The sequence below is a fragment of the Coregonus clupeaformis genome, chromosome 21, assembly GCF_020615455.1.
Source record: "Coregonus clupeaformis isolate EN_2021a chromosome 21, ASM2061545v1, whole genome shotgun sequence".
Classification (NCBI taxonomy): domain Eukaryota; kingdom Metazoa; phylum Chordata; class Actinopteri; order Salmoniformes; family Salmonidae; genus Coregonus; species Coregonus clupeaformis.
In genome coordinates, this window is record NC_059212.1 from 39,568,168 (window position 1) to 39,594,761 (window position 26,594).

The following is a 26,594-nucleotide window of genomic DNA, read 5'->3' on the forward strand; positions in this document are numbered from 1 at the left end:
CTTCTCAATCACCAATACATAGTATCTGCAATCCAGGGTTTATATACATCATTGGTGGTATCATAGTCCTAAGGATGTAAATGTTTGCTATACAAACTGCTTTTAAAAGCTATTATTAGGATGGAGTTTCACCAGGGAACTCTCCCATGAAATCTAAATAAGAAATCAGCATCTTTTCCATCATGGCCAAGGGCTGGTGGAAAAGGTGGCACGGAGTGGTTGTAAAAAGGCAAAAACACAATAATGAAAGCAAAAGCAAACAAATTATTAGAATACTTATTATCATATTGAACGAACACATGCCAATTGATGTTTTTTTTCTGCAATTATGTATCGCACATCAATAGCATAAAACTGCAGTGAGAAGCCAGTAGGAGGTGCTACCAGACTAGGGTCACCCTACTGTGAGGCTGGCAACTTACTTAATTACTTGGGCATTCTTTGCAGAACCGCAAATCAACAGACCGCTTCCAACCTGTTCTGTCCTGTGCCATTTGTTCAAGGTGTTGCCATGACAGTCATACTTCATTTCTTGCCTTGACAAGAATAACCTTTTTCCCCCCTTTCACTCTCTTGGCTTACTGTTTGGTAAGAATCCCATCCGCCCCATATAATAGACTACATTATACTGTAAGTATATGAATGTTTCGGCCCCACGGTTTGACCACTGTAGGAATTGATTCTTATATAATGTATATCATAAGTGGAGTGGACTCAAAACACTGCATTAAAAATCATAGATTTGTTTCTTCAAGTGTCAGGTGAGCTTGTGCTGTTCCCTTCATTCTTGGGATGTCTTTCAGGTTATGGTCATATTGGACAGTGGTCGACTCCTTTGATGAGCAGAAGCTAAAAGAAAAGGGAAAAAAAGGGATTATACTTTGTGAGAATAATATTAATCTCTTTTGGAGTGGAGGTCATAATCACATGACAATGATAAGTACACGTTTCTGTCCGCCCAAGTTACTATTTTTTGGCCCGCTACTGTACTGTGCTTGGGTGTGCGTGACTCTTCTCTTTTCAAAATCACATGGCACACGACTTTACTGTTCATGACATAACCACTGACAACTATGACAACCACTATAAATAAGTTAGTACCATGGTTCAATGTCACATTCACAAGACAGCTGTTAAAGCACAATGTAATTGCACTCATCTATTTTATGACCTACCACCTGATAGGCTTGACTTGGCTGTTGTCAGGGAGTTCCCTGGTGTCCAGAAGCAGAAGACTCAGACCAGCAGAAAAGAGACTAATTATCCCAAAGATAATGTATGGCAGGATTTTGTGGTAAACTCCTGAAAACAGAAAGTTCAAGTTGATTATATTAAATCATAATGGGCCATAACATTCGTAGGCCTGGGTTCATTGCATGCACACTACATTCATTGTAGCATGCATACCAGACACAAACACATCGATGTAGATGATGTAGGGGGGAGAGGATGCCGCTGGCGCATGCAGCCATGGAGGCCATGTTTCTGACCACAGTCGGGAAGAGCTCAGTGGAGAAGAGATAGAGGAAGCAGTAGGCCCCCAGACTCGCCCAGCTTGCCCAGCAACGCCAGCACCAGAGACAAGACGAGCCGATCTGAGGAGACACAGGAGCAGGGCACACAGAGAGACACAACACAGAACAGTCACTGACTTTGGTGACAGTGACGGATCACTTGGGTTAACACAGACCCTCAGGGACCAGCTTGATGACTACCAGCATGACACCACAGAACAGCAGCAAGGAGAAGAGGATTGTGGGCCGCCGGGCTCGGCGAATCAGAACCCAGGTGCCCACGTAGGCCACGATCTTGGTTGCCTGCCGAGATAAAGCAGTTGAAGTAGGAGTCGCCGTTCATGTTGGCTGTGTTGAGGGAAAGACCGTAAAAGATCATGGAAGTCACTGCCCTGAGGGAGGGAGGGAGGGAGGGAGGGGGGAATGGGAGAGAGAGGGGAATGGGAGAGAGAGGGAGAGTCATGGTATGGCCATGCAAAATACAGACTGGCGAACTGATGAGTAGGTAGATGAGCTATGTTCTCAATTTCAGGTGATAGCTAAGGTTAGGGTAAGGGCTAAAGTTAGGGTTTGTGGTTAAACATGTGGGGTTTGTTCTTCATTTAGGCCCCTAAGCCTCCTTAATGTGGATGTAAAGGTGCTGACGAAGGTGATAGCGAGGCGTCTGGAAGTAGTCTTACCAGGACTCATATCACAGGAACAAACCGGCTTCATAAAGGACAGATATTCATTTATTTTATATTCGGACACTGTTTAACATGATTTATTCTAAACAATTCTCCAACTCCCCTGAGGTGGTAATCTCCCTAGATGCAGAGAAGGCATTCGACAGAAATGAATGGGAGTACCTATTTGCTGTTCTTAAAAAGTTGGATTTGGGGACGAATTTAGCTCATGGATCCGTCTCTTGTATACATCTCCCCAGGCCAGTGTCTGTACCAATGACACCCGTTCAGATTATTTTGCCCTGGAACGTGGGACACGCCAAGGCTGCCCACTGTTCCCTTTATTATTTGCTGTTGCCATTGAGCCCCTTTCAGTAGCTTTACGGGCATCCTCCACTTTCCAAGGTGTAACACAGAAAGGAGTTGAACATAGGTTCTCATTATATGCAGATGATTTGTTACTCTATGTAAATAACCCTGTAACCTGTTTACCTTCTATCCTTTCTATTCTGGAGAACTTTGGCTCCTTCTCCGGTTACAAGCTGAATCTCCAGAAAAGTGAGTGCTTCCCAATCAATCGAGCAGCACTACAGCTCCAGCAGACAGACTTGCCTTTTCAGCTTAGCCGCTCTGGTTTCAAATACCTTGGAGTGAACGTAACTAGTTCATTACATGCTCTTTTTTTAATGTAAACTTTGCTCCCCTCCTTACGCAAATGAAAACTGATTTTCAGGGATGGGGTAGTTTACCACTATCACTTATAGGAAGGATTAACGCTGTAAAAATGAACAGTTTACCCAAATTCCTTTGTCTATTTCAATCTATCCCATTGTTTTTACCAAAGTGTTTTTTAAAGTCATTCAATCAGGCTGTTAACACATTTATCTGGGGAGGAAAGGTACCCAGAGTCAGTAGATCTTTACTTCAGAGATGCAAATTTAGTGGCGGGCTTGCACTACCCAACTTTTTATACTATTACTGGGCAGCCAACTTTCAGAAATTGCCATTCTGGTTCCCTGCTCCAGATACCCCATGGTGCCACCTAGAGGCACATTCTTGTATTTCTGCATCTCTTCCTGCTTTACTCAGCTCTTCTCTCCCAGTATGCCCCTCTCTCTATACTGGCAATCCTGTAGTGCTTTACACCAGGGGTGTCAAACGTACGGCCCGCGGGCCGAATCAGGCCCGCAAACGGGTTTAATCCGGCCCGCGAGATGATTTTGAAAAATATTTTGCGCTGCAATTTTTCAATAAAATAAACTGCTGTTCCAATTGCGTCCACTGGATGGCGCAATAGCAATTGTGTTAAGCAAGCAAACTGTTTATACCGGGGCAGAGCAAGTAGGTCAAGCACGTGCAGCCAATGAGCTACTTTGTTTTGCCCGCGATATTTATTACGGCTTCTACTTTTAACATTATGTGCTTTGGCACCCTCATTGCCCCAATATGTCTCTGTCAAAAAAGAGAAAAGTGGACGCAGAGTGCAGAGTGTTCCAAGAAAAATGGTCATCCTATTTAATCACGGAATTGAATGGGAAAGCTGTATGTTTGGTGTGTTCAGAGCATGTTGCAGTGCTGAAAGAATATAACCTTCGTCGCCACTATGTGAGTCTTCATGCCGACAAATATGACAACTTTCAAGGACAGCGGAGATGAGAGAAGGTGAATGAACTGTTGGCGGGTCTGAAGAAACAGCAGTCTGTGTTTACTCACAGCCGAGACATCAGTGACGCTGCAGTGAAAGCTAGCTACCTCATTGCTAATGAAATCGCAGTGGCTTCAAAACCATTTAGTGAGGGTGAATTTGTAAAAACATGCATGATGAAGGCAGCGGAGATTGTGTGCCCTGAAAAGCGGCAGGCTTTTGCAAATATCAGCCTGACAAGAAACACAGTTGCAGACAGGATTTCCGATCTTTCAGTGGATTTGGACAGCCAGTTGAAGCAAAAAGTAAAGTCATTTATTGCGTTTTCGGTTGCAATTGATGAAAGCACGGACATTACAGATGTTGCACAACTGGCCATTTTTTCATCCGCGGAGTTGATGACACATTGACCGTCACCGAGGAGTTCGTGGAGTTGGTGCCGATGACAGATACAACGACAGCAGCTGATATTTTTACCGCACTCGTCGACGCGCTGGACAGGGTCGGAGTGGACTGGTCCCGCGCTGTCAGCCTGGCTACAGATGGTGCGCCCTCAATGATCGGGAAAAAAGCAGGCGTTGTGACAAAGTTCAGAGAGAAAGTGCAATCTGCAAATGGAGGACGTGATTTTTTGACTTTTCACTGTATTTTGCACCAGGAGGCTTTGTGTTGCAAGTCATTAAAGATGGATAACGTCATGAAGGTGGTCATCCAAACTGTTAATTTCATCCGATCCAGAAGCCTGAATCACCGTCAGTTTGACAGCCTTCTCAGAGAGAAAGACCACAACTATGGCCTGCCATACCACACTGAGGTAAGATGGTTAAGCCGAGGTGCTGTGCTGAGGCGTTTCTTTGATTTACGAGAAGAAATTGAACAGTTCATGGAAGAAAAGGGCAAACCAGTGTTAGAATTTCATTCCGCAGAATGGATGCCGGACCTTGCATTTATGGTGGATGTTACAGAGCACCTGAATAAATTGAACAAACAGCTGCAAGGGCGCAACAAAGTTGTCACGCAGTATTATGACAGCATACGTTCTTTCAAGTTGAAGCTGTCATTGTGGGAGATGCAACTTGCCGGTGGTGATGCAGCTCACTTCCCCTGTCTGAAAAATGTGCGCGCGACCCAACATGTGGCAGACATGAAGCGGTTCAAAGATAAAATAACTGGACTGTTACGGGAGTTTGAGCAACGCTTTCAGATTTATGTTTATATGTTTTTATGTTGATGTGCTATTGTTTTTAATTGATTTTATTTTATTTGTATATTTAACCTATTCTTGACTCTGTGGTTCTTGCACTTGTTTGGGGAACAGGATTTCATTATTTTTATCTACATTTCTGCCTGAGAAATGACACCCTGATATAGTTCTGTGATCTGTGAAACAGTTCTGTTAATCACTGAGGCAGTGTGTTTGTGTGTTCTTTTTCTTTCGAATTTTCAAATAAACTTGACGTGTTTTATGATTAATAGTGATGTTGTGCTTGTACTATTTTGGACACACTGTCCTCAGGCTCCAGCTTTATGTTGTATGTTGATCGTATTAAAACAAAGAAAACAATCTGAAGTTGTTGTTTTTAAGTTATATATACCATGATTTTTCCGGTCCGGCCCACTTGGGAATATATTTTCCTCCATGTGGCCCCTGAGCTAAAATGAGTTTGACACCCCTGCTTTACACACTTAAGATTTGGTACCAGTTTCGACAGCATTTTAAATTCTCCTCTGCATCTACTATGGGTCCTATTGATAATAATTACTTATTCCCTGCTTCCCTAATAGATCATGCTTTCTCTTACTGGGCTAGGAACGGTATTAAGTCCTTCCAAGACTTATTAGCTCGACATAGAATTCTTCTCCAGTGGAAGTCTGCTCAGCTCCTCTCTACTTCTCATGTGTTGTGTGGAGGAAGGGATGGATATGGTAAAATATTTGTGCTTACATTGATGTACATTTTGTAAAACTTGAACAAAAATATTTTAACAAAAATTTGAGGTTAAAAAGCAACATTTCTGTATTTTCTATCATACCCCGGTAGTGGGGACCATGAACCCTGTGGATGAGTCTGGACCAGAGGATGATGTTGAGGATGGAGATGTTAGCGTTGCGGATAAGGTCCAGGAAAGTGTCCACCTGCTGCTGCTCTTTAGCACTACTCCTTTGCTAAAACACAAAGAGGACACAGGATTCAACTTTACTCTGAATATGTATACACTGCCTGTCTACAATACATCATGATAAATAGCAAAACCCATGTTGCTAAACAAAAATATAAAGGCAACATGTAAATTGTTGGTCCCATGTTTCACGAGCTGAAATAAAAATCCCAGGAATTCTCCATATGCAGAAGAAGCTTATTTCTCTCAAAGTTTGTGCACAAATTTGTTTACATTCCTGTTAGTGAGCATTTCTCTTTTGCCAAGATAATTCATCCAACTGACAGGTGTGGCATATGAAGAAGCTGATTAAACAGCAAGGTCATTACACAGGTGCACCTTGTGCTGGGGACAATAAAAGGCCACTCTAAAATGTGCAGTTTTGTCACACAACACAATGCCACAGATGTCTCAAATGTTGAGGGAGTGTGCAATTGGCATGCTGTCTGCAGGAATGTCCACCAGAGCTGTTGCCAGAGAATGTAATGTTCATTTTTCTACCACAATTGCATTTTATCGTGGTGCATGAGGCAAATGGTGGTCACTCACATCAGATAATGACTGGTTTTCTGATGCCCCTACCTTTTTTGTTAAGGTATCTGTGACCAACAGATGCATATCTGTATTCCCAGTCATGTGAAATCCATAGATTAGGGCCTAATGAATGTATTTCAATTGACTGATTTCCTTATATGTACTGTAACTCAGTAAAATCATAAAAATTGTTGCATGTTGCGTTTATATTTTTGTTCAGTATATATCCAGACAGACACACAGACAACCATCAAAACCCACAACTCTGGGCTGTATCCTTTTGGCACCAACGTTTTCCGTTGCGTGTCCTAATGAATACAACCCTGAAAGCACCATGTTTCAACTAAATGATTCCACACACACACACACACACACACGACAACGAAGATCCTACTAAGGTCGTCCATGACGTTTTTGAGCTTTAATTGCAGGTCCTTCAGGAAGTCACTGGCCTCCACGTTCAGCTGTGGGCAGGAAGTAAGTTTCCTTAATACATGTATTTACATAGCAGGAAGTGTCCTTAATACATGTATTTATGTAGCAGGAATTTGTGTATTTGGTGAAGACATTGGCACTGCACTACGTAAAAGAACAAATAACTAAACAGATGCAGTTCACCTAGCACAGGCTGCAAATATTGTGCAACGCCAAATGTTTGGGGAACCTAAACCCTTCACTGGGTTCCCAGTAGGATTCCCCTGGGTCACTAGATCTATGTGCCACTCACCACCACAGAGGGATGTAGAGAAAGCCAGGTATGGAGGAGGCGACCAGCAGCATCCTCCAGTCGAATATGAAGTAGGCGAAGAGAGGGAGGCAGGTGGGCCACACTATGGCCCAGGAGGGTGTAGCTCTCGTGGGTCAACTTCCCCAGATTCTCTGACCCTGAACCAGGACCACCAGTCAACACATTACTAGGGCCAGGAGTTAGTTTCTCCCAACCAGGAAAAAAGTCTGTGCCTTGGTTATTGTAGTGTAGTGTCGAGAAAGCGTTGCTAATTATGCTCTGAAACAAAGGAGTCCGCTTATGCTGTACTTTGATTATAAGTTTTATTTATATCACAAGATTTCAGCATAAGTTTACAGACGTCTGCAGCATCCGGAAAACAGTGTCTCAAAATAAAATGTCTGTTCTGATCTTCTTTGTTCCAACCCAGTACTTATAATCTTTACCAAAATATGGGTGGTTTCCCATACTATCCAATCACCTGTCTCCAACAAACAGACTTCCTCTGTTCTATGGGGTGTCACTCTAAAACGGCTCCCTGTAAAACTGAATAAACATCCTCTCAGGTTCCACTTGAAAACATTAGCAAAGTCATAATTCTTCATACACTACAGTAGCCTACAACTATTATTATTATTACTGTTCGACTATTTGCCACAAGATTCACCACCGCCACCACCACAAACCATTCAGGATCAGAGAAGACTGTTTGGGGTATAATAACTTCCTGTGATTGATAGTCAGACTTCTTTACCCCTCTGCTGTGTAGCCTATTTAAGAACACAATAATTGTTGGCACAATTACTATTGACACAACATTTATTGGCAGTCCTGTACTCTTATAATAATAATAATAATAATATGCCATTTAGCAGACGCTTTTATCCAAAGCGACTTACAGTCATGCGTGCATACATTTTTGTGTATGGGTGGTCCCGGGGATCGAACCCACTACCTTGGCGTTACAAGCGCCGTGCTCTACCAGCTGAGCTACAGAGGACCACTTATGTAGCCTACAGTTTATAAGTGGAACATTCAAAGAGGTTGGGCAGGAACATGATGAATGTAAATGGGCTGTATGCCAGTACCCTGGCCTTGTGCCACATGCAACACCTCTCTCACCCAATACTAGTGATGAAATGCAATTGGATATCGGGCCCCTCAGACAGTTGAGCACACAGTACGTGGGTCAGCTCACTGAGGTAGATTGGATTAGTGCGACGATTGTCTGAACAGCCATTGTACTGAAAAACACTGGCTTCCTCCCAAACCTGCAGGACACACAGCATATAAATAGAATCAGAAGACGCTCATCGACTTGAATAGGGATTCCCATTCTAGTGACTATTTCTGAACAAAACACCTTTTCTGTGTTTAGGCTTTGGGAGTCTACTCCATCTTTTAGTGGTGGGCACCAATATTGATAATTTGATATCGATATGAGCAGGGCATATCATGATATCGGTTTATCCTTCCTGTTAACCTATACATAAAAAAGCCTAGATAAATGTTCCTGCATGCAAGAAACCTCTCACAGACTTTACAGGATAGCATAGCATGCCTGCTGATCATCACTGGTAGACTTGTGTCGTATATGATGAATGGTGGTCATCATTGCTGTCAACAAAAGGAGTCTGCTCATACTGAACATTGATCATAAGGTTTATTCAGACCACAAGCTTCAGCATGAGTTTACAGACACGCGTGGTCCGGAGAGCAGTGTCCTCCAATTCTAATGTCTGCTCTGTCCTATCTTCTTCGTGTACCCCTATTTATAACCAATGCAACAAGATGGGCTCCCTCTTCTGGCCAGTTTACAATACACTTCCTGTCTATTATATGTTACATTATACTAAACATTGCCTTTTGATACTAACATAACCAACATTCCATTTCGTCATGAAAAACATTTAACAAAGGCATAATCTTCAGATACGATATTCCCCCCTTTCGAGACGAAATAAACGTCTCGAAAACAAACAGAATAAGATTATGACTATTAACCATTTATCTCATTGAGTATCTTTAACATTAAACCAAACACATTCTCCTCTAGAGTGTAAATACCTTTCTATGAAATACCTGTTTATGAAGTGTGAATACATTACTATGACATATGAAGAAATCTCTATGGAGTGTAAGAGCGAAAAACTGTCCAGCAGCCATCCATCCATATCAATCAAGACAGTAAAATTCTCTCACGGTCCCTCTGCCCCAGGCAACCACCGTCGGTACTCCAGATAACCTCATTAACCATGTAAATGCATTTGAAACTATGATGTAATTAAATACACATGTAAACAAAATCCTATCCATAAATATCCATTGTACGGCTGGTCAACCCATCGAATCGTACAATGAATCTCTCCCTTCCTAAACCTTCTGTCCCTAAACCCATCGAAATAAACAAAAGCATCTAAGATCCTCATCTGCATTCAATAACATCAAACATCATTCTACTAAAATCAATACCTAAGAATATGACACAATTATGTATTACACATGTCTATATTTCATTGCCAACACTGGAATGTAGTCCACTACACTTCATCTCCCTGTAGTGTCCTCTTCCAATGGACTTGTTGATGATGGAATCAGCCACACCCTCCTTGTTTCATCTCCTCCAGTCATATTCTCCCTTCATATTGTCTTTGTTTGAGTATTCCAATCTCCACATGTTCTCCCAAATGCTTCTGGAATGACAAGAAAATAAACGACCAAACAGTATCTTTTGCAAAACAACATTTTCAAATTAAACCTCAACATCAATTTAAGAATATAAAAATGACCTATAAATGATGTATGAATCACATTAACCTATCCCCCCCTTGATTCATAAATCATACCAACATCACCCTACTATTGAATAAATTTTTTTGAAAAATAATCAACTCATAAAAAAATGATATTTATCCATCAGTAGTCCATCCATCTTTATCCAGATCAGGAACAGTCAACACCGGCATCTGAGTGTTGTCTCCAGGAATCACTCTCCAACCTATCTCAATATCATAACTTTCTCAAAGATCAGTAACAAATTACAAACATCACAGTGTTATCAAAGCTGAAACTAAAATCCGACCCATCACTGCCCCTACTGGCCTAATTGATCTTGCATCCTCTCAGATCTCCCAAACACATCCCTTATAATGCATCTATAACCCCAGTGATATTATCTGAACTATCTGGACTCAAAGTATAACTAATATTTATCAATATTATCTTCCCAAATGTTACACCATACCATGAATGAAGTCCCCCCTTCTCCCTTAGACTTACCATTCAATGATAGGCTTGAAGACTATGACATGTAGCCATGTCTCTTTTCACCCCATTTTCAACCCTAGCTTCAGATTTCTGTGTTGGTACCACTCCTCTTTTAATGGTAAAAACCTCATATGGAAGCTTAAACGTTGACCTGTAACAACATCCTATCCCCCATAGGGTAAGAATATACTCTATCATCACAAACCCACCAAATATCTCTAAAATTCCCATAGTCACATTGTCAGTCAAAAGCTAATCTTTTAACCATCAAAGTCCTGCTCTTCTTACTACCTGATATATAAAAAATAACCTATTATTTGTCATTACTACCCTTACGGTCATACTTATCCACGGTTATCCTATACTCATCACACTCTGATATTCCCATAAACATACCCCTTACCTCATATGTTTTATTAGAACAACAACAACTTTTATCCTCACTGGTTCACCTGAATACTTCAGGGTTCCGTTGTTACCTGATTTTCCTTTCCCATTTAACAATTCCCATAGGGTAATCCCTTTACCCAAGAACACTTAAACCCTACTGTTCTGACAACTACATTATTTTATCGGTCAATGACTGTTGCCGATACCACAGTTATGACAAAGCATAACCCTGACCCAGACCCGCTAGAGGCTGCGCAACCGTCCAACACGTCTTGGGCTGGCATCCCCAACAGACATCAACCCTCAAGATTCCTCACTGATTCTTACAGAATGAGTTAATCTATCTCTAATTTTCACAACAGAGGAACGAGCAGCACTGATCAGATGCCCCCCCCCCTCCGTCATCAAAATCAAAAGACCCCATCCTGCAGCTTCCATGATGAATCTCTCTTCTCCCTTTCCGATTAATCTATATTGTTTCTATTAATATCTGCTCTCCTATTTTACTCCTATTCGTCGTAACCTAAACCCCTAAGTCTCTCTTGCTGCCTCCTTTAATTTCAGAAAAGTTGTTGTCATCCTTCCTACATTTGCTATTACCATCGTATCATTAATCCCTTCCCAAAGTTACCATTAACGTCGTTGATTTAGTTGATGAATTAAAAGCCTTAATTCCTTCTAGTGAAAAGCTACCAACATCCTATTCGATTATTCCCTGTTGGAGTAACTACTGTAATAAACTTATCCTTAACTCCCTCTGTGACTGTGGAAAGTTTTACAGACTTCAAATCTTCCATTATAAGCATCACCTTACAAATTACATAGCCCTTTAACCAATAATTCTTAACCGGAACAAATTTCTATGCTTTCACTAGATAAGTACACATATTCTCCCTGATCTTTATCTGTAACCTTACGCAAAATAATCCCTTATTTGAGTAGGTGCAACAGCTCCTACTTCTGATCCTGCTAACAATACTTATCCTCCCTAATTATCTCTCTCTCTCTCTCTGTGAAAGAAACGTCATCATCCTAAATGGCATATTATAATTATTATTCTCCTAACCCTCATAACAGTATTTTCCCCCTATAATTGATGCTGGACCCTTAATCAAATGCGCTATATTTATGGCTTTAATAACTATCAATGTTGAAAGAGTTAAATTACTTCTACCTGTTGTTTTAATAGACTCACGTGTTGATGTCATTATTGTTACTACCTCATCCCTAGTTTTCCCCTAAGCTCTGAACTCTTTCCTTGTACTTCCATCAATCACCACTAGTGTCACTTTTTCCCCCTTTCAGTTCTACCTCTAAACTTTAAACCTTTTGATTATAACAAAAGGTACCCACAATTACCTTGATCTTCCTATTCTAAAGTGTCATTCACCATTGTTCTCTCTCTTACTACTAACTTCAAACTTAGCTTACTGTCTCAGAGTTCCTTCACCCCTAGTTCTCCTAACTTATTTTAATCTAATCTTTTCTCTCATAACATTTAAAACCTTTTCCCACTGATTTATTGACAAAATTCCTTCCCCACCAATTTTTAGAATACGTGATTGGGAATTCCCCACCTGCTCCTGACTCCTTTACACAGACTTGGCAAAACCGACTAAACACTTTTAGCCTAACCTCAAATCTCTTAGTGTAAGAATGTAACCCAAAATAACAGTCACCCCTATTAAGGTTTTTCCCAGACAGATTGTCTAACAGGCAATCTAATACATTATCACCCTTCCTATGATATTTATCTTTTAAGCAAATGATTCCCCAAAAACCCTACTTCTTAAAATAGTCTACCAGACAGTCAGTCGTCTATTGTGCCTCTGATTGAATACTTCAATTTACACCATGCATCTCTTCCCACAATGTCATTGGTATATTGTCTCTTTTAATTCCTATTTGACTTCTATAGCAGAGCTCAATTGATTCCCTAAGAGTATTTAAACTGTTTTACTACCTCAAATCCCTATCCTAACCTAATTAGTTTATTTTACAGAGTGATATGTTTAACCTCTTTAGACTGAACCCAGATAAGTTTTCCCCTATTCACTATCACTTCTAATAGTCGGTTGTTTTTACTTCAATTGTTGGGTATCTTTGTTCTTCTCTAATCGGTGCTATCAGCTGATACCCCCCTTCCGGATATTCTAGACACTCTAGAATATTTAGTGTTCACCTGGAGAACAGGTGATCTTGAATTGCCCCTGTATCTTCTTACTGTTGTTTCTTCCTCCTCCTTCTTCCAAGCCTTCTCTTCCTCTTCCTCTCCAATTCTGTGTCTTTCCAGACCTTGGCTGTGGATATGACACCTAGTACCCCCTTTGGCTGGTATAATTGCATTTGATATTGTTCAGTTGAAACTGTAACAGTGATTGTTGATTTGGTTCCCTCTGATTCTTCATAACCAACACTTATTTTCTCCTTCTCCAACTCTTGGGATTATTTTCTCAGCAGATTTTCTTGATCCTGTTCCTTCTCGTCGTTGACATATCAGTATTCTTCAACCTTAGTTCTAAGTTCTGTCCTCGAAATATCATCTTCATCATCCTCTTCACATTCCAGACATCTCCTATTGTTGGGATCCTTTTCTTCATCAGTTTTTCTTCTCTTCATCTTCATCTTCATCTTTCTGAACCTCCTTCTCTTCGTTTCCAGACATGTCGGTTCTTCTTACTTCTGGAGTTTTGAATTCATCTTCATCGTTGTTTCTGCTGGTACCCTATCTATTATTACTCTATATTTCTGATGCAATAATCACTCCTGGATAATCATTGTAAACTGAGAATAAACATCCCTAAGCTCTACTTTCTAAACCTATTTTATCAATTTCTGTTTGAGAATGAAGGGCAACTTTTGTTTCACTTGCCGGATACCCTAGCAACACTTTAGTTAAAGGATTACCACTATGCACTATATCAACCGGTGTACTGACTTTCCTAGTCCTGATATTTTTATTTTATTTTTTTTTTACCCCATTGTAACAAGCCTTTCTATTCCTTTATTGTGAACTATCCTATTTTAGACTATATAGCTTATGTAGGCTTCCCCCCTGTAATTCTTAATATAACCTAAACAACTCCAAATAAATCCAAATAAGTCAATTAAAAATCATGAATGATTAAAACCAATTTTTATTCCTATATCCTATGTCCCCAATTTATCCATTAGTGTTGACTATATTACCACAACCCATCAAATGCAAGTAAATTAGTCAACTTCAAAGCAATCCCAACACAAAGCTTCTAACCCTTCAATAAATGATACAATTCCCATCAAATGCCAGTGATACACAGAGCATCCAAAATGCAATTTTTAATAAAATAGTTTTTGCCAAGCCTATGTAAAATCGTCATTTTATCACATATCTTGTAACAGTAACCTGTTTGATGACTTGATCCCTTCACCGCGTCACGTGATCACTTCCTGTATCTCCTCGCTCCCCCTCTCTCCTGTCTCTCATGACAAGGGACAAAGACACAGAAACAGCTTTTAATAGTTAATGCCATCACTGAGTATTTCCAACCATTCAATATTCATTCGTTCTACATTATTCACTCTAAGACTAAACTCAGAACTAAATAGAACGCTCAAAAACCTTGATTTTAATCCGTCATTTAATTATTTAATTCACTCTATTATAATCCGTTACCATATATTTAATTTATAAATTCAATAGGTCCCAAAACAAGTTTCATCTTAACCCACCGCCGTTTAAACTAGAATCATCGTGTTAAAATTTCTCCTTGTGCCTATTTGTTCCGTCGTCTGTGTTCCTCTGTCTCCCCCTGCAGTTTAACCCATGTGTTGTTTTGCAGAATCCCACGCATGCGCAAATATCATTTTAACCTCATGCTTGAGTCTCGGCATCCCCTCATGGTGCCGTAAAACAAAACGTTCCCTAATCTCGTGCCATAAACTCCAACGTTTGGTACTGTAGTGTCGCAAAATTAAACGCATGCGCATACCCATTCCTCAATACACTTTCACCGTGGAAGGAAGATTCTCTACTCTCTCTCCCCAAACAGAATAACAGTCCAGCTGTAATTCCCCATTTCCCCCTTATAGTCAAACAACATTTAACAGCGCTCACAAAACATATAACCTGACTTACCAACACATAAACAAGTTTAAGAGACTTTCACCCGTCGCAACGGAATCTCTAAGGATACGTTAGCATGTAGCACGCAACACAATTAGCATGTAGCATTAGCATTTAGCTTAGCCTAAGGTACACTGTAGCATGATTCACACTTTAGCCTTACAAAAATTAGCCTGAGCAACGATGTACCACGTGGCCCAAAACAATCCAGCCTTAGCTTCAGCCTCTAGCCAACTGCAGCCTACTACACAAATCAATATCCTGCACCGTTGCCAAATAAATAATCGTCCAATTCTCCCCGTCTAACTTTATGCTGCCTTGAAAGATGAATCTCATATCAAGAGGTTACCCCCAACCAATTTCCCGTCGACCAGAGGAGGAGTATAACATAAATACAACCATTCACTTCATAATTCCCGCTTAAGGAATCAACCTGACCCAGCCTAACTAAGTCAGGATTTGTAGCCCATTCCTAAAGAATCGCCTCGATCAAGAGGTCTTTTCCGTATTCACGGTGCCCTAAAAATGCATACGTATTCCAACATTATTCTCTACCAATCCATTTGTACAATCCATTGTTGTAAACAGCGTTTACACATCAACCAAATTTAGAATATTTTCGTTCAGACTCCCAGTTAACAGCCATAACGCCACCCGAAACACGGTCGTAAGGGTACATTCCTCCAGTGTACATAAGCAGTAACAAAACTAACAACTTAGCTGTATTTAGTCGGGTCATGACTCCAGACCGAAGTTAGCTTGAGTTAGCTTGGCGACTCCAAATGCAGCAAAGAAGGATTGCATCATCCCTCCTGGCAAGCTCGCCATTCTGTCGTATATGATGAATGGTGGTCATCATTGCTGTCAACAAAAGGAGTCTGCTCATACTGAACATTGATCATAAGGTTTATTCAGACCACAAGCTTCAGCATGAGTTTACAGACACGCGTGGTCCGGAGAGCAGTGTCCTCCAATTCTAATGTCTGCTCTGTCCTATCTTCTTCGTGTACCCCTATTTATAACCAATGCAACAAGATGGGCTCCCTCTTCTGGCCAGTTTACAATACACTTCCTGTCTATTATATGTTACATTATACTAAACATTGCCTTTTGATACTAACATAACCAACATTCCATTTCGTCATGAAAAACATTTAACAAAGGCATAATCTTCAGATACGATACTTGCTTCCCATTCAGACTGGTTGGGTAGGTTTAGGCTCCCTTTGTGTAGATGTGTGCATATGGTTGCATGTTGATGTTAGTTGTAGTCTTGGGCATCCCCATGCTAGTCTTGGAATGGAACATTGGTTACAAGTGTGGTAGGCAACACGTCTGTCTAGAGAGACTATCCCCACTGTATAAATTATGGTATGGAGTTAAGGGAAGGCATAATCTGATCCAAATGTGAATGGATTTACCTGTTAGAGAGCTGGCCACTAATGAAAGATCTGACCAGAACTCCTAGGAAGAAAATCAAGGTGGAGAATGGGACCTTCCATGCATTATCATACACCAACTCCCACTGTGGTGAAGGGACAACTTGGATCAATTAAGCCTGGGATGAGGCTATAAGCCTCTAGCTGTGCCTTTAGATCCCATATCTCTATGCCTGGATAAAAAAGGTACAGTTTACCTCCAACACTATAGTTGATGTGTATTTCTCAGTGCTGAAGTCTCATCCGTCGAGACATCCCTCCGTCTTGTTCCCAAATTCAGGTGTGGTCACCGCCGTGTTGTTGATCTTCTTGTATCGGGAACACATGTCGGGACCCACCAGTCTACTCTCCTCCTGAAAAGATATCCCCATGTTCGGGTCTCCATTCTCACTCGAGTTGGTGAGTGGTAGTTTGCAGCAGTGTTCTGGTATATGTTCTGGAAAGACCATGGACATTCCCATATAGCCATTTGGAATAGTGCTCACGCTCAGCAAGACGAATACTGTTATTTGGAACAGACCGAACTCTCACAGGAATGATATGACCTCGTCATAGTCTCTCATTTTTACCTCCAACATTTTCACACGCAATTAAAGAATATCATAAAGAGGAAAAAACAATTGTCTCATGCCACATCTGACTGACTGACTTACTGTAAAATTGAGAAATGATGTGACTAAACTCAACAAAAAGAAGAAGAAACTGTATTATGAAGCCAAGATCAATGATATAAAGAATTATGGGAAAAAAACTTTGGAGTACTTAAATGAAATTATGGGCAGAAAGACAAATTCAACTCCATCTTTCATTGAATCAGATGGCTTATTTATCACAAAACCATTTGATGTTGGCAATTATTTTAATGATTACTTAATTGGCAAAGTGAGCAAACTTAAGCAGGAAATGCCAACAACGAACAGTGAGCCATCGTACTCATGCATAAAAAAAAGAAAAGCATTGCAAGTTTGAATTTTGTAAAGTTAGTGTGGGAGAGGTGGAAAAATGATAGTTATCGATCAATAATGACAAACCTCCTGGCATTGACAACTTAGATGGAAAGCTACTGAGGATGGTAGCTGACTCTATAGCCACTCCTATCTGTCATATATTTCATCTGAGCCTAGAGGAAAGTCTTTGTCCTCAGGCCTGGAGGGAAGCCAAAGTCATTCCGCTACCCAAGAGTGGTAAACCGGCTTTTACTGGTTCTAACAGCAGACCTATCAGCTTGCTGCCAGCTCTTAGCAAACTGTTGGAAAAAGATGTGTTTGACCAAATACAATGCTATATTTCTGTAAACAAATTAGCAACAGACTTTCCGCATGCTTATAGAGAAGAGCACTCAACATGTACTGCACCGACACAAATGACTGATGATTGGTTGAAAGAAGTTGATAATAAGAAGATTGTGGGAGCTGTACTGTTAGATTTCAGTGCAGCCTTTGATATTATTGATATTATTGACCATGTTGAGAAAACGTATGTGCTATGGCTTTTCAACCTCTGCCATATTATGGATTCAGAGCTATCTATCTAATAGAACAGAGGGTTTTCTTTAATGGAAGCTTCTATAATGTCAAACATGTAAAGTGTGGTGTACCGCAAGGCAGCTCTCCAGGCCCACTACTCTTTTCTATTTTTACCAATGACCTGCCACTGGCATTAAACAAAGCATGTGTCCATGTATGCTGATGATTCAATCATATATGCATCAGCAACCACAGCTAATGAATTCACTGAAACCCTTAACAAAGAGTTGCAGTCTGTTTTGGAATGGGTGGCCAGTAATAAACTGGTCCTGAACGTCTCTAAAACTAAGAGCGTTGTATTTGGTACAAATCATTCCGTAAGTTCTAGACCTCAACTGAATCTGGTAATGCATGGCGTGGCTGTTGAACAAGTTGAGGAGACTATTACTTGGTGTTATCTTAGATTGTAAACTGTCATCGTCAAAACATATAGATTAAATGGTTGTAAAGATGGGGAGAGGTCTGTCCGTAATAAAGAGATGCTCTGCTTTTTTGACACCGCACTCCAAAAAGCAAGTCCTGCAGGCTCTAGTTTAGTCATCTTGATTATTGTCCAGTCGTGTGGTCGAGTGCTGCAAGGAAAGACCTAGTTAAGCTGCAGCTGGCTCAGAACAGAGTGGCACATCTTGCTCTTCATTGTATCAGAGGGCTAATATAAATACTATGCATGCCAGTCTCTCTGGGCTAAGAGTTGAGGAGAGACTGACTGCATCACTTCTAATTTTTATAAGAAACATGAATGTGTTGAAAATCCCAAATTGTTACACACAGCTCTGACACACACACTTACCCCACCAGACATGCCACCAGGGGTCTTTTCACAGTCCCCAAATCCAAAACAAATTCAAGAAAGCGTACAGTATTATATAGAGCCATTATTGCATGGAACTCAGTTCCATCTCATATTGCTAAAATGAACAGCAAACCTTTCAAAAAAACAGATAAAGCAACACCTCACAGCACAACGCCTCTCCCCTTTTTGACCTAGATCGTTTGTGTGTACAGTGCCTGCAGAAAGTATTCACACCCCTTGACCTTTTCATATTTTGTTACGTTACAGCCTTATTCTAAAAATGATTACATCGTTTTTCCCCTCATCAATCTACACACAATACCCCATAATGAAAAAGCAAAAACAGGTTTTTAGAAAGTTTTGATAATTTATTAAATATAAAAAACGGAAATATTACATTTACATAAGTATTCAGACCCTTTACTCAGTACTTTGTTGAAGCACCTTTGGCAGCGATTACAGCATCAAATTTCCTTGGGTATGACGCTACAAGCTTGGCACACCTGTATTTGGGGAGTTTCTCAGATTCCTCTCTGCAGATCCTCTCAAGCATGTAACAGTGTTGCTTCCGTCCCTCTCCTCGCCCCTACCTGGGCTTCAACCAGAGACCCTCTGCACACATCGACAACAGTCACCCTCGAAGCACCGTTACCCGTCGCTCCACAAAAGCCGCGGCCCTTGCAGAGCAAGGGAAACATCTACTTCAAGGTCTCAGAGCGAGTGACGTCACCGATTGAAATGCTATTAGCGCGCACCGCTAACTAGCTAGCCATTTCACACCGGTTACACTCACCCCCCTTTTTGACCTCCTCCTTTTCCGCAGCAACCAGTCATCCGGGTCAACAGCATCAATGTAACGGTGTTGCTTCCATCCCTCTCCTCGCCCCTACCTGGGCTTGAACCAGGGACCCTCTGCACACATCGACAACAGTCACCCTCGAAGCACCGTTACCCGTAGCTCCACAAAAGCCGCGGCCCCTGCAGAGCAAGGGAAACATCTACTTCAAGGTCTCCGAGCGAGTGACGTCACCGATTGAAATGCTACTAGCGCGCACCGCTAACTAGCTAGCCATTTCACACCAGTTACACTCTGTCAGGTTGGATGGGGAGTGTTGCTGAACAGCCATTTTCAGGTCTCTCCAGAGATGTTCGATCGGGTTCAAGTCCAGGCTCTGGCTGGACCACTCAAGGACATTCAGAGACTTGTCCCGAAGCCACTCCTGCATTGTCTTGGCTGTGTGCTTAGGGTCGTTGTCCTGTTGGAAGGTGAACCTTCACCCCAGTCTGAGGTCCTGAGCACTCTGGAGCAGGTTTTCATCAAGGATCTCTCTGTAGTTTGCTCCGTTCATCTTTGCCTCAATCCTGACTAGTCTCCCAGTCCCTGCCACGAAAAAACATCCCGACAGCATGATGCTGTCACTACCATGCTTCACCATAGGGATGGTGCCAGGTTTCCTCCAGACGTGACGCTTGGCATTCAGGCCAAAGAGTTCAATCTTGGTTTCATCAGACCAGAGAATCTTGTTTCTCATGGTCTGAGAGTCTTTAGGTGCCTTTTGGCAAACTCCAAGCAGGCTGTCATGTGCCTTTTACTGAGGAATGGCTTCGTTCAGGCCACTCTACCATAAAGGCCTGTTTGGTGGAGTGCTGCAGAGATGGTTGTCCTTCTAGAAGGTTATCCCATCTCCACAGAGGAACTCTAGAGCTCTGTCAGAGTGACCATCGGGTTCTTGGTCACCTCCCTGACCAAGGCCCTTCTCGCCCGATTGCTCAGTTTGGCCGGGCGACCAGCTCTATGAAGAGTCTTGGTGGTTCCAAACTTCTTCCATTTAAGAATGATGGAGGTCACTATGTTCTTGGGGACCTTCAATGCTGCAGACATTTTTTGGTACCCTTCCCCAGATCTGTGCCTCAACACAATCCTGTCTCGAAGCTCTACGGACAATTCCTTCCACCTCATGGCTTGGTTTCTGCTCTGACATGCACTGTCAACAGGTGTGTGCCTTTCCAAATCATGTCCAATCAATTTAATTTCCCACAGGTGTACTCCAATCAAATTGTAAAAACATCTCAAGGATGATCAATGGAAACAGGATGCACCTGAGCTCAACTTCGAGTCTCATAGCAAAGGGTTTGAATACTTATGTAAATAAGGTATTTCTGTTTTTTATTTTGTATACATTTGCAAAAGTTTCTAAAAACCTGTTTCGCTTTGTCATTATGGGGTATTGTGTGTAGATTGCTGAGGAAATGTTTTAATTTAATACATTTTAGAATAAGGCTGTAACATAACAAAATGTGGAAAAAGTCAAGGGGTCTTAATACTTTCCGAAGGCGCTGTATGTATTAATATGTAGGCTACGTGTGCCTTTAATGTTTTTTTTATGTAGTTCTGTCCTTGAGCTGTTCTTGTCTATTAATGTTCTGTATTATGTCATGTTTCATGTTTTGTGTGGACCCCGGGAAGAGTAGCTGCTGCTTTCGCAACAGCTAATGGGGATCCTAATAAAATAACAAATACCATGTTCTTTAGATTTTAAAAACTGACGGCAGTTGAAATTGTAAACTAACATAAAAAAGAAGTGAAACAATTAAGTTAGGCATGAACTGGAAACTCCCATTGAGGCTATTCATTGAGAAAAATTTGAAAACATGCATAATCCTGCTATTTCAAGTAGGCTACAGTAGCATGCAAACCTACAGTGCACAATGTGATAGGACCGACAGGTCTGTGTACTTTTTGGTCAATAGGTTAAAACAGAAAAATCGGCAGTTTTTTTTTTCCTCCAATATAATACTTTTTCTGTTTTTGCATATAAACCAAAAAACTACTTGATATTTAGGGTGGGGCTAAATGTGGAATGCCTGTCATTGGCCAAATGAACAGCCAACACTTCCTGTCCCTTCATCTTCTATCTATTAAGTCATCTATCTATTAAATAATCTATTAATGCCAAGATAGCGATATTTCTCCATTTCTATTTTAGAATTAACATAAGATAGTCACAAAGAAAATAGTTTATTGACCTATTAATTAACTACTGTTACTGTAAATGTTTAGTTAACTGATATCCTAGCGCCTTAGTTAACCATTGGTAATCTGTGCATGGTAGACTTTATAATGAGGGGTGCTTTAGCTCTGTGCCATTCTGCCCATCGAGGGCATGAGCTCAAGAAAGGAGGAGAGTGGAGGGGTCAGAGAACAACATTCAACAGAGGTAGAGAGCAGGGTGAGAGATTCAGATCAAGAACCGAAGGCCCGAGGCTACAGAGACAAGCCACAAATGATTGGCCAGGACACCACACACACACACACACCTACAGTACACTTCTCTCCCCGCCCTCTTCCCCTGCCTGCCATGTACTGACTCACCAAAAATGTTGGTAAGATCTAGGCCTGTATTCACAGTGTCTCAGGGTAACCTTGCTGATATAATATCACTGATCAAGTCCCCCTTGTCCATGTAATTAGCAGATTCAGCACTGTTCAGCAGTGAGGAGAGGCCCCCTGATTGAGTTATCATTATAGGAAAAGGCACATTTAATATACTGAACAAAAATATCAAAGCAACAAGCAACAATTTCAGTCAATTTAAATAAATTCATTAGCCCCTTCACATGACTGGGCAGGGACGCAGCCATAAATGGGCCAGAGAGGGCATAGGCCCACCCACTTGGGAGCCAGGACCACCCAATCAGAATGAGTTTTTTCCCACAAAAGGGCTTTATTAGAGACAGAAATACTCCTCAGTTTCATCAGCTGTCCGGGTGACTGGTCTCAGACGATCCCGCAGGTGAAGAAGCCCGATGTGGAGGTCCTGGGCTGGCGTGGTTACACGTGGTCTGCGGTTGTGGGGCCGGTTGGCCAAATTCTCTAAAACTACATTGGAGGCGGCTTATGGTAGAGAAATGAACATTAAATTATCTGGCAACAGCTCTGATGGATATTCCTGCAGTCAGCATGCCAATTGCACGCTCCCTCAAATCTTGAGACCCCTGTGACAAAATTGCACATTTTAGAGTGGCCTATTATTGTCCCCAGCACAAGGTGCACTTGTGTAATGATCATTTACAGTCATTTAGCAGACGCTCTTATCCAGAGCGACTTACAGGAGCAATTAGGGTTAAGTGCCTTGCTCAAGGGCACATCGACAGATTCTTCACCTAGTCGGCTCGGGGATTAGAACCAACAACCTCTCGCTTACTGGCACAACACTCTTAACCACTAAGCTATGCTGTTTAATCAGCTTCTTGATATGCCACACCTGTCAGGTGGATGGATTATCTTGGCAATGGAGAAATGCTCACTAACAGGGATGTAAACAAATTTGTGTTTTTCGTGTGTCTGGAACATTTCTGTGATCTTTTATTTCAGCTCATGAAACCACCAACACTTTACATGTTGTGTTTATACTTTTGTATCACTAGACTTTCTTTGTTATATTGCATTTTGCCCACCCACTAGCTGTCAAATCCTTGCTTCCTTCTAATTATGTCAACTTTATTTCTCAACTCCTAATATTGACCAAATTACACTTTGAAAAAGCACCCGCAAATAGGCTACCAGTGCGCAGTGCGGCAAGTGCTGCTGGTAAGCTTTCTTGACTTGGACGTACATTTTTGCTAACCGTACATTAGTTCAACCAGCTAAACAGCTATGCTTAGCGAAAATGTGTTTGGAGTTACCTTTCTAGCTTATAGGCTGTTAAGAGTTTACACTTTCTCTTCCAATTATAATGTGGGGAGGACAAAATAATGAAAAACTATCTACCAAATCTATTAATTTTAAAATGTTGATTACTTCTTCTGGCCATTATTATTCAAGTCAAGCACTGCACACTAACACAATACATGTAAATCAACATTTCAAAGGGGGGGCACATGAGATTCGAACCCTTGCACAACCGGATACAATTACATGGACTAAGCACTTTACATAGAGAGCAATTTGACCAGTCAGTCAAATACACGTGATAGTTGCTTTGATGATCAGAACGTGCTGTTGGACTGAGGTCCATCCATGAACAAGTGTTGGAACACATCCAACTACGTCAACGATTTTAATTGGCTGATGCACTTGTGACAGGATATAAATCAGTGCCACCTGTTGAAGTTAGCGTAGGGCTAAAGTGTACCATTTTATCTGATCGGACAAGTTACAATTTAGCGTTCCGTCACATGCAAGTAAATCGAAGATTTTAATTGTCTGATATGCATTTTGAGCTGGGGAACCCATTTACCTAAATGGTTGCTTATGTTCACACTCATGGTCCCCATAACTTATAAATGCCTCATGAGCTTAGTTGAACCGTCTCATCCAATCACAGCCCAAAATATAAGCTTGTTTTACTCCTTGGTTTGTAAACAATGTATAGCCTCAAAACATGGTGAAAACTATAATTTTGGTGAGAGTCATTGCATCTATAGCTTTGTCTATGAATTTGAGTGGGTACATTTCTCCAGTCCCATCCCTCAGCTGTTTACCAAAACAGTGGCAGGTGGGCGCTTTGTTGCGGGGTGGGGTGCTTTAACTGCAGATTGCCTCTTTAAATCTAAAATAGGAAGTGATATTTCTCAATTTCTTAGATGAATTAATAGATTACTTAATAGAATGTAGTTAAGGTTGAACTCCTATTTTAAAGGGACAGGAAGTGTTGGTTGTGCATTTGGTCAATGACAAGCATTCCACATTTAACCCCACCCACTTGTGAAAATCTAAATATCAAGTAGTTTTTTGGTTTATATGCATGGTTGCATATGGTTAATGGTCTACTGAGTACTTTGACCATGTCCTTTGTGTACAACATGAAGTGTGTAGGCTACACCAGGGCCGCGTTTCAAACACGTAAAAAAAACACACCCTCCTCCACTTACCCTCGCCTTCTGCGCTTGGGGAAATCCCCGCGGCCATCTTTGCCATCGGTCCAAACAAATTGGCAACGTAAACCCCTCAACCCTCCCTTGTTTGTGATCGAGTTTGCGAGTGTACAATTCTGTTCACTCCATGCCCATAATTCAATTCGCGATGGTTGTACATCTGCTTAGAAAAGTCAGGCAAAACATAAAATCAACATCAATATTGTTGGGATTTGTTTTCTCATAATGTGATCTGTATGTGATGAATAGCTTAGAAGGAATGCATTAATGATAAGCATAGGTTTGTACTATACTGATATAAATTGTTTCACATAACAGGCTGTGATTCATGTGAGGAACGTTAGGGGCTAGGATGAGATAAAACTTGTATTTCTTATAGATAAGACTTGTATTTCTCACAGATACGAACACTGCCTCTTTGTTGTCTGTGAACCGTCCTTGAACGTAGTACAGTGGAATGGTGTCTTTTGGGTGCTAACTCCACAGGTTATTATGATAGCAACTTATGCCTGGGAATGGTGGAGCGCCAAGGGGTTGGGACCAGCCCGTGCGCCAACGGATTGGCTGAGTAAGTCTAAACCACGCTCAGTCTCTACTCTGATTGGCCAGCAGAGAGTGGGAACTATCTCTGTCAGAGTATTTGAAGAAGAACCTGTAACAATGGATTAGTTCTCTGAGTGCCCTGCGTGGTATTTCAGTGAGCCCGTATACGAACCTTCATACTTATCATACATACATTTTGCATATAATAAATGTAGCTTGGATTGAAGATCTCTTGATTCTTATTCCAATACCAGATTTGAATTACGCAATTTCTAACAATATAGACAAGTCAACATACAAGTGTAAATAAAAACAAAATGTAAAGAAGTTAGAAATTGTGCTACTAATGCACATGACGGCACAAACACGTATCATAAAAGTAATTCTGTTTTTGTTTGGTTAACTTTTGGAAACATTAGCTAGCACATACAACTTTCCCTGACATCACACATTTTCGATGTACCTGATATCGTCAGATGGCTAGCATTCGATGTCTGCGGATGAGTTGTCCTCTAGCCAAGATACGCAATGAGTTGTCCTCAATCATAATTGATTGTAGCGCATATAAAGCACACAGCTACCGGTGGTTCCATGATGACTGAAAACACAACCATGGGACGAACGAGTGACACATTTCCGAGCAAGGGCGGTCTATTTAAAATTAATTCATTCTTCCCTCGCCCTGCAAGTGTCAACTCATCATACGTCATCAGAAGTGTCCACTTAATTTGAGGGCTGAGGGGAGAGGGTGTGTCTTTTAAGTGTTTGGAATGCAGCCCAGACAAATTCATTCATTGCTGATGGAAGTGTATGGGGAGCACTGAGCTAAGTAAAAAGAAATCCCGCACATGTGCAGGAATCTCTATTTTTTTGTCATCGCAAATCGAGTTAGTGAAGAAAAGATCAGAATTCGGCTGCCTGTGTAAAGCCACAGTGGTAAAACCTCATGATCCCAATTTCAGCAGAATTCCGTTATGTAACATAAGTATACTCTAAAGAAAAATCAATCTAGGCCAGGGGTTCTCCCAAAAAAGTTTACCCATTCATTTTACACTAAATTAAATATTTGTTTTATTATACCTACAGAACACGTGTTGGGGTAACATTTTGGTTAAAAATGTCCGTCTTTCCTATGCTTCCACCATAACAATAATTTTTTGCCATCAATATGCAAATATAGCCTTTGCCCATCTCACTCTAGCCTACACCAGTGGTAGGCCAGGGGTCCTCGCCCAGGGGCTCATCATTTCTAGGGGGACCTCATCATTTCTAGGGGGTCCTCGCCCAGGGGCTCATCATTTCTAGGGGGTCCTCGCCCAGGGGCTCATCATTTCTAGGGGGTCCTCGCCCAGGGGCTCATCATTTCTAGGGGTCCTCGCCCAGGGGCTCATCATTTCTAGGGGTCCTCGC

At 41.3% G+C, this 26,594-nt stretch overlaps 1 pseudogene; it reads right to left on the reverse strand.

Moving 5' to 3' along the window:
• Nucleotides 1-734: 734 nt before the first annotated feature.
• LOC121534480 lies at nucleotides 735-17,008 on the reverse strand (annotated as a pseudogene).
• Between the last annotated feature and the right edge of the window lie 9,586 nt (nucleotides 17,009-26,594).